General features: G+C 35.1%; 1 pseudogene; it reads left to right on the plus strand.

Annotated features, from left to right (window-relative positions):
• Nucleotides 1-367: 367 nt before the first annotated feature.
• On the plus strand, nt 368-3,945 carry LOC120171150 (annotated as a pseudogene).
• Nucleotides 3,946-10,499: the final 6,554 nt, after the last annotated feature.

Raw genomic sequence — 10,499 nt, forward strand, 5'->3', positions numbered from 1 at the left:
GTCCTTGTATTCTATCAATTTGGAATCTCGAGTCATCAATTCCCCTCCAAGTTGATAAATAACCAAAGCAGAATCACCAAATACTTCCAAGATTTTAATTTTCCGCTCAATTGCAGCTTGAATACCCATGATACATACTTCATGTTCTGCCATATAGTTTGTGCATTCAAATGTGAGCCTACTAGTAAAAGGATAATGATTGCCTTCTGGTGAAACAAATATTGCCCCAATTTGGAGCATCTTCTTCTGCTGCAAATATACTCATTAAGTCCTTATTTGGAAAATCAAATTTTACTGGCTCATAGTCTTCTAATGTTCTGCTTCCCAGGAAATCAGTAATAGCACCTCCTTTTACTGCTTATAGACTATGTCAAATTCGGACAACAACATTTGCCATCTTGTCATTCTTCCGGTTAAAGCAGCTGATTCCATCAGGTATTTTAGTGGATCCAACCGTGATATAAACCAAGTAGTGTGATACAACAAATACTGTCTCAACCTCTTAGTAGTCCATACTAAGGCACAACACAGCTTTTCGATCGAGGAATATCAACTCTCACAGTCAGTGAATTTCTTACTGAGATAGTAAATAACTCTTTCTCTTCTTTCAGTTTCATCATGTTGTGCCAATACACATCCCATTGACTTCTCAAAGACAGTCAAGTACATGATCAATGGTTTTTTTGGGATTGATGGCATTAAGACTGGGGCATTAGTCAAATAACTCTTAATTTTGTTAAAACATTCTTGGCAACTATCATCTTATTCTCCTGGGTTTCTCTTTCTCAATAATTGAAAAACTGGATCATACTTCTTAGTTAACTGAGATGAGTCTGACAATATAATTTAACCTCCCCAGAAATCCTCGTACTTCTTTTTTTCGTTCTAGGGATTGGTAATTCCAAGATTGCTTTGATTTTATCAGGATCAATCTCTACCCCATTTTCACTGACTACAAATCCCAATAATTTCACTGAAGTAGCTCCGAAAGTGCACTTGACTGGATTAAGTTCTGGTATTTTCTCAATCTTAAAATTAGCTTCCCGAAGACCTTCGCACGTTCTTCTTTGGTTTGTGATTTGGCAATCACATCATCCATATTTACTTCTATTTCTTTATACATCAAGTCGTGGAACAAAATAACCATGGCTCTGATATGTTGCCCCAACATTCTTGAGTCCAAAGGGCATCACCTTGTAACAAAAGGTGCCCCATATTGTCACAAATATTTTCTTTTCCCTATCTTCAGGGTTCACTTTGATTTGATTATACCCTAAAAAATCATCCATGAAGGAGAAAAGAGCATGCCCAGCTGTATTGTCAACCAATGTGTCAATATATGGCAGTGGAAAATTATCCTCGGGACTTGCTCAGTTGAGATCCCAGTAGTCTACACACATCCAAACTTGGCATTTGTTTCACCTTTCGGTATCTACTCTGGATTGATGTCTTCACTCATATGAGCAAATTTCTTCCACCTTACCCCCAAGTGTTGAGGGTGATCCTTGGTTAGGGTTAAATCAGAAGAAAAATACTATAGGCTCAAAAGGGGACAACAAGGAATATATATATACATATATGGAAAAATGAAACAAAGTCGTTCATCATCTCATACACAGAAATCTTAGAAGAGATGTCCCCAGAGGGATAGAGTTTCAAGATTAATTTTTATTCACATGAAAAACAATGTAGTTAATGCATGATAGAATTATTTCGAATTAATTCTCCTTTCTTCTTCTTGCTCCCAGCATGTCTCAATGTTCAGGTTTCCTGCTAGATGCCCCAAGTTGTGTCTTCTGGTAAGAAGGTTCATGTTCAAGTGAACATCTTGTACTCAATGTCTTAGGTTTTTTTGGTAGAAAAAATGTTGGTGTGATTGTATTGACTCAAAGGATGTATGGGTATGACTCTTTCTGTATCCATTAATTGTTCTGGGTCAAAACATTGACGAGGGTTTTTTTTTATATAGTATAAGAAAGGTCTGATCTTGCCATATTTCAAAAATCTATAATTCTTGAAGAATTAAAAGAAACCTTAATTCATTCAATATTCGAAGAACTAAAGATTAAAATTTGCTCAATTATTCAACCTTAGAAGGTAGCATAAATTCAGTCGTTTAAAAGATTAAACAAATATAAAATACAGAACAAAAACGATTTCAAACAAAATAATGTTCTCATTGCAATGTGGTAGATGCCATGCCCCCATTCTTCTTCGATTATTCATGCCCCTGAATCCATCAGGTTCTGGATCTTGCACTTCAGTGCCTTACAGTTTTCAACGAAATGTTTGGAGCTTCCTATGTGGTCATTTTACAGGAGATCAACATCGTAACCCTCAGGACATGGAGACTCTTTTCTCAGATCATTCTGGAAGGCTCAATCCTACAACCAACTATACTGATTTCAGCTTCTTGCTTCTATGTGGTGTCACATGGTTAGGACCACTTCATCGAATCCTTCATGAATTAACTCCATGTTTTTTTATGAAAATGCTTAAAATGAAATGCAGACTCAAAATGCTAAGATGCAAATGCATATGAAAAAAAATTGATCCCAACGATGAATATCATAGAACAATTTTCACCAGTAATAAAAGCCTTCACATTACAAGACAGTCCAATTTACAGACATGCCTTTGCTTAGATGGTTGAGTCTGAAGTAGACCACTATTTCATTTTAGATCCTCGTCCTTGAAAATGATGACCATGACAATCAAATCTCATGGGCTGTCTCAGCAAGGTGTTATTAATAAGCGATCAACTACCATTGAATAAATGGTTGGTATGGATGTCCTTTGTAGTGATAAGACAGGAACATTAACTCTAAACAAACTGAGTGTTGATAGAAACTTGATTGAGGTGTTTGCAAAGGATGTTGATAAGAAACATGTTGTCCTGCTTGCATCAAGAGCCTCTAGAACTGAAAATCAAGATGTCATTGATGTCGTCATTATTGGGATGCTTGATTGATTCAAATTGTAACTTACACCGAGCAAGCAAAGGTTCTCCTGAACATATCTTAACTCTTTGCAATGCAAAAGAAGATGTTAAGAATAATGTTCATTATATCATAGATAAGTTTGTAGATCATGGACTTTGGTAATTTGGTGTTGCCAGACAGTAAGTGCCAGAAAAAATAAAAGAATGTTCTTGTACTCCTTGGCAATTTGTTGGTTTGTTGCCTTTATTTGATCCTCCAAGGCATGATAGTGCAGAGACCATTCGTAGAGCTCTTAATCTTGGTGTCAATGTCAAGATGATCACGGGTGATAAACTTGCCATTGCAAAGAAGACTGGCCAACGACTTGGAATAGGAACAAACATGTATCCATATGTTTCCTTGTTTGGTTAAGACAAGGATGCAAGCATAATTGCCCTCCCCATGGAAGAGTTGATTGAGAATATAGATGTGATTTCTTTCTGGAGCGCAAATACAAAATTGTGAAGAAGTTACAAAAGAGGAAGCATATTTGTGGAATGATTGGAGATGGTGTTAATGATACTCCTGTTTTGAAGAAGTATGATATTGGTATCGTTGTGGCCGATGCTACTGATGTGACACGGAGTGCTTCAGACATTGTTCTTATAGAACATTGCCTGATAGTTGGAAACTGAAAGAAATTTTTGCCACCAGAATTGTGCTTGGATGCTACTTGGCATTGATGATTGTCGTTTTCTTCTAGGTTATGCATGATATCGACTTCTTCTCAGACAAATTTTCTATAAGGTCTCTAAGGGACAAGGAGGATCAAATGATGAGTGCTTTATATTTACAAGTAAGCATTGTGAGCCATGCTCTAATTTTTGTGACTAGATCACGTAGTTGGTCTTATGTTGAGCGTCTCGGACTGCTTCTGGTCACTGCCTTTGTTATTGCACATTTAGTTACTACTTTGATTGTTGTATATGCAAACTGGGGATTTGCAAGGATTCAAGGAATATGATGGGGATGGGCCGATGTCATATGGATTTACAGTGTTATTTTCTACATCCCACTTGATCTAATGAAGTTTGCCATTCGTTACATCTTAAGTGAAAGTCAGTGGAGAAGCCAGTACGTCGCTCCTAGCGATTAGATGATCGTAGATAAGAATCTACTATTGGATTACTCATCAAATCGATGAATCATCATTTCAGTCTCGAATACTGCACGATCGTTGAGCTCACTGTTTCATCTTGGATCTTCATATTTGAAAATGATGCCCCTCAATACTCTATAAATCAACTTCGTTAATGCCTCGGTGGTACTGAAGTTAGTGCGTCACTTTTTGATGACTAGTGATAGTATGATTATAGAGAAGACTCTACTACTGGATTACTCCTCGAATCAGTGGATCATCACTTTAGGTTCGAATACGGCATGATCTTCGAACAAGTCTCATTTTTTGCTCTCAACTTTTTTAGCCCTCGGTGCATGTCTGTGTACGCAATCGCTTGATTGAAAACTTTTATCTCTTCTTTGAGAAAATTTTCTCATGAATATCCCCTTGCGGATCAATAATTTTCGCATTATGTCATGATGATGCAATGCAATACAAAGAAGGATGAAACATGACACAATCAAAAGAAAATAAATAGGTTAGTGTACATATACAAAAGGAAATAAATTAGTTAATGACACAAACAAAAGGAAAGAAATCATTTAATACATGTGAGACAATCAATACAGATAAAAATGTTGTTCAAAGATTAATATAACACCTACCTCGTCATGATATATACCCAAACATGCTTTGATTAAATAAAATTCCTACCCGTACATGCTATCTACCCAAAATAATTTTCAATAAATTAATCTTAACCGCATGATATCTAGTTCGTATGTTATTATTCAACAGGATTTAAAGTAAAAAGGAATGGTTCAGAAACGTTCCTCCTTTGTGTACACCTATTTTGGATACCTAGAGGTTCGGTATGACTATACATAGGGTGACCGTTCTATGATTCACTATATGCATGGTTACGACTCTAACATGAAAAGGGTACTCGAATTGTCCTTGATGTCACTGCCCCATTGGGCTGTCAAACCCTCGATCCTCACCCATTACAGGTTTCGAATGGAACGAGTTCAATTCGAGGGGATTCCCTGCCTTATACCCATACGAGGAATAAATCCCTACGAAGGTATAAGGTATGTATCCCATGGGTTATTTGCTAAAACTCATACGAAGAATAAATTCTTACGAGAGTAAAGCATTCACCCCGACTAATTGGATCAAAGCTCGTGTCTAGAGCTTATGTTATGCAAATGCACGTGATGTGTGTGAGGAGGAGCGTACCTACCTTTGACTCAAAACAACTAAAAAGAACCAACACTTTGACAGAGCTGAAAACAAAATTAAAAAGTTAGTATGACAATTAAAAATGAAGCAATTAAAACTTCAATAAATTGATCATAAATTAACAAAAGACTCGAATTCATAATTTCCACCACAACGATAATATATAAGCAACTTACAGCATGACTCTCTAAAAAGGGTCCCCAACATAGTCACCAAGCTGTCATAACCGTTTTTTTAGGGTGGAAACAATTATTTATTGTTTTAAAAACAGTTACGACTTTAATTTGGAAAATTAGTGATTTGGAATTAATTTGGATTAAATTAGATAGAGTCGCCATCGACCTTTGAGTTAGGTAGGTAGAATACCTAAAAACGTCTTTTAAAACAATTTCAAGAAAAATTATTTTTAAAGACAAAATTGATCTGCGTTACTAGAGGTTCATTTTAAAGGGTTCGGGAGTCGATTACGAGTGGGGAAGGATTAACACCCCACAACGCCCAAAATTGGTACTGTATCGCTTACACGTTGTCGTAAATGGTGGAATTTATGAGTTGAATATAAAGTTAAAATGTGATCCATTTATCGAACATTTGTTAATTTGCTTCGAATGAACTATTTAAAGAAAATCCTTTAACTCGATAAAAAATCTTGAAATTTGCAATCCTCCTTCGGGAAAGCTATTTCAACCATTTTCCATTTTTAAAGATGATTCTATTGTCGAATATGTAAAATATGCATATCAAATATAAATTACAAATTGACACAGTTGCAGAAAATAAAATACATAACTTGCATTGTTCGATGTAAAATAAAAATGAATTAACAATTAACAAATTAAAATTGATTTATTTCAAGTTTCATTTCGTTCGAATGTCGTGTCGGATTATATCACTTCGATCAAGTGATACTTTCCACGCCCGTTCTACAAATCGTCGTTCTCGAAAATATTCGAATAAAATAAAGGAGTATAAAAATACTGATGAAAAAAATATTACATTCATGCTCGTAAACGTATATCTAATGTAAATATGATTAATAATATTTATTTAATTTGTGTGTATGTGTGTGCTTATTTGATGCATAAAAGTATGCATAAGATATAACATGGCCATATATATCTTTAGTATATAAAATACATTTTTATTACATAATCTAAGTAATGTTTCATACATATATGAATATATATATATATATATGCATAAAAACTAAATTATATAAAATCATGTGGGAACCACTTGTTGGAATCCTATGACATTTCTTTTGTCAAATTTGAAACAACACATAACATATATTTATTTGTTCAAAACGTGTGGAAAACGTTTTACACATCAAACATCTTAACTTTAATATCACATTCATAATAATAATGCACATAAAATGATCAGCATTAAAGTAAAAAATAAATAAATGTTGAATCTTACACAAATATAATATTTCTATGCAACAAATCATATAAAAATCGTTAAAATGAAAAAAATAAAAAATAATCGTACAACATGGATAAATATATATATTTTAATTCAAAAGGCATAAAGGATCAAAATGATTTGAAATATAATTTGCCAATAAAAATATTGAATTAACCACTACACAGATCAACAACAAATAGAGACTAAAACGTACTAAACTAAAAGTTAACAGTTTCAATAAGTATATATCCAAAAATAAATAATACACGCATGGTGACCAAAATATAAATATAACACAGTTTAGACTCAAAATAAAATGCAAGAACTTTCATTTGATGACTAAAATAAAAAAATTACAATGGTCATCACCAAAATCAAACATTAACGATACTAATATAATAGGACTAAAACATAAATATTGAAACATAAGAGCTTTGTAATAAAATAAACATAACTTCATTTAATAACTAAAAAACAAGTTTATAAAGTAACATGGACTAAAACATAATAACTGAAAATAAAATGCTAAAAATCAAATAATATGGAACTTCATTATATGACTAAAATAATGCGATTACAAAGAAAAGGGACTAAAAACATGATTATACCATAAGCTAAAAACACACATAAACCCTTCCCAATACACTGTCGTTTTGCTTGATGTTTATAAGCCCAAAATGGGGCTTTCTTTTCCCATTTACCTCATTTTATGTTTTACCTGAGAGAAAAGGAGAGAGAATGGACGAGAGAGTTCCAGAGAACTCTCAAAGGTCGGCAGGCCTTCTCCGTGTCGTCCACCACTGACCGGCAGCCACAGCCGTACGCCGGTGTTGGAAAGAAGAGAAATGGGTATCACTCGAAGCCTCTCGTGGCCTAGAGCAAGGATTTGAGATCCTTTTAGCCTAAAAGTAGCCCAACCGCCGTAAATCTAAGAAGAAACCTCTCGGTTTCTTCATCTCCGGCTGCCTAAGCCTTCACCAGAGTTTATCAAGGTATGTTCTCTTTCTCTTCTCTTATTATTTTTCTTGTTTCTTTCGATTCGAAAATATTCCCCTGATATTTCTGATTTTTGTTCGAATGTGGCTCCCCTCTTTTCGATCTGGTTTCTTTCCAATATATCATTGCATGCCTGATTTTCGTGATGTAGTAGGTTTAAGGCATGTAAATTTAATCCCAGATTTCCCGGGGTTACGTACAACAATTTTTTGACTTTTGTTGGATTTGGATTTTCAGTGGATTTGTGTATTTTCTTGGCAGATTTTGGTGATAACGACGGTGATGATGTTGATCAGTGATGGCTCGGCTCGGCTGGCAGCTCGTCAGTGGCTCGAATGGAATCTGGATTATCAATGGCAGCAGTGTTGAGCTGTTAGGGGACGGTGGCTGCTTCGATGGCTTTGGTTTTAGGTTTTAAAAACCCTAAACTATTGAGATATCACATGGGTCGGTTTGGGTCCTGGGCCTCAGGTCTGGGTAGGTTATTCGGGTCTGCTGTTGGGTCAAATTTGGATTTGTTGGGTTGGGTTGTAACTGATCAGATTTGGGTCTTGTTGTAATGGGCTTTGACCGGAAAATTTTGTAAACAAAATGAATAATAATAATAATAATAATAATTATAATAATAATATTAATAATAATAATTATAATAAATAAGTATAATAATTTAAGCCGGGAAAAAAATGGGTGTCTACACTAGGTGTTGTTGAAAGTAAAAAAACTCATCTTTAAAGTTCAATTTCCAAGCAACTGGCCTAAACTAGATTCACCTACTCGACTATTCCATCTGTAAAGATCATGATCATCATTGAACGTCATCAACAAAAGTAGAAACAAATCAACTTTGCAATCTTATGTGCAAGATGTCCCATTTTGTTGACATCATTATATACCTAAATGACAAGCCCTTAAATGTCTCTTTATACAGAGAGAAGGCTGGCTTGGTTCATGTAAGACAATGGTATGGTGTTCGAGTGTATCTTCTGGGTAAGGTCCAGGGTCCTTATTTTATCAGTTTTCAATCTTGTCACTTTGTCTAGGATTTATAACTCTAATCACTTAAAGAGTTTTTAATTCAGTTGATATTCAAAGAATTTCAAGTTATAAATTTGATTCAATGCTCACCATCTTTAAAGTAACACAAATTTATTGAAATATCCTTACAAAAAAAGCTAACAAATGACAAAAAACAAATTCAAACAAGATATTGCAAATAGAATAAAGCTCTATGATGGATGAAATTATCCCTTCCTAATTAAGAAGCCCCATTACTCATCTAATGCAATGTCACTTGACTCAATCGGATACTACATATTGGGCTTTGATGCCCCAATTTTTGTGTCAATGTCCCATTATCAACAAGCACCTCTATCTCCTTTAACAGGGGTCTACAATTCCCCGTAGAATACTCAGATGCCCCCAAGTGGAAATCACATACACTATCATGATCATATCTGTGGGCCGAAGGGTTTGGTGGCACTTTCGTTGGCCTCGGTGTAAGGTATTGACCTTTAATCAAATGGTGGTACAGATCTGATATAGATGTTTGGAACACCTCCAAAGTATTTATCGATCCTGAGACTTTCTTTGGTCGGTCCGAACGCCTAACATTTCTTTTTCTTTTACGGCTGTGGATATGACATTCATTTACATCATCAGCTTTTTCTTTTTGATCGATTGAGCTTTTGGAATTAACTTTTAAGTTTCCTTCGCTGATTGCATTTTCAATTAATTCCCCAGCTGTCAGAAGATCCTTGAAGTCCCCTGTTGAGTTTGTCAGCATTAACTCGAAGAAAGGCTCTGGGAGAGAATTATGAAACGTATATGATATCTCTTCTTTTAACATGAGAGGCTGAACTTGTGCCACCGTTCCTCTCCATCTTAGGGTATATTCTTTAAAGCTTTAATTGGCTTTCATCATTATTCCCTGAAGATCCTGACGCTTTGGAGTTAAGCCTTCAACATATCGATATTGGCCTACAAAGGCATCAGCTAGATCGACCCATCTCTTGATCTTCTCTCTGTTTAAATGATTATACCATACTATAGCTGGCCCAGCAAGACTATCATGGAAGTAGTGAATCAGCAAATTATCATCATTTAAGTACCATTTCATCTTTCTGCAAAACATTCTCAGATGAATTAGGGGAAAACTGGTGCCATCATATTTCTCAAAATTAGACACCCTAAATTTATGTGGGATAACCAAATCAGGGACCAAGTAGAGTTCTCTCACTTCTAGTTCTTTATGGGAGGCATTAACACCTCTAATAGCTCCAATTATTTCCTTCAAATTTTTAAATCCATCCTCAGATTGCTCATAATTAATGAGGTTGTTCTTTAGGTTCGAGTGGGATGCCCCATGGTAGGTTATCCTTCTTGACGCATTAGTCTGAAAATACTAATGTTCTTTAGCAGTTATTTTCCCTCTATCAGCAACCTTGGTTGCCAGCACCTGGATCATTCGATTTGATTCGTCTTGTAGAGAATTCAATATTTGATTCTTCATATCTCGTTGTAACCCGGTTAACTGCTCTTACAACCGAACTTGTGAATCCTCATGAGATTGCTCCAAGGTTTCCATTTGTTTGTTCATGATGATGAGGAAGTTGCATGAATGAATGATCTTGGTATTACTGTCACATAACCTTCCATAAATTATTTTCATGCTTTCATAACCAATGTATGTAAAATGCTTAAATAAACAAATGTGATGCAAATGCATGTATGTAAAAGGTGTCATTACAGAGTGACCATCTTAAAACAACTTTCATTGAACACAAAGGTTTTAGTACATCAAACAAACTTCA

Source organism: Hibiscus syriacus, unplaced genomic scaffold (assembly GCF_006381635.1).
Source record: "Hibiscus syriacus cultivar Baekdansim isolate YM2019G1 unplaced genomic scaffold, ASM638163v2 tig00111812_pilon, whole genome shotgun sequence".
NCBI lineage: Eukaryota > Viridiplantae > Streptophyta > Magnoliopsida > Malvales > Malvaceae > Hibiscus > Hibiscus syriacus.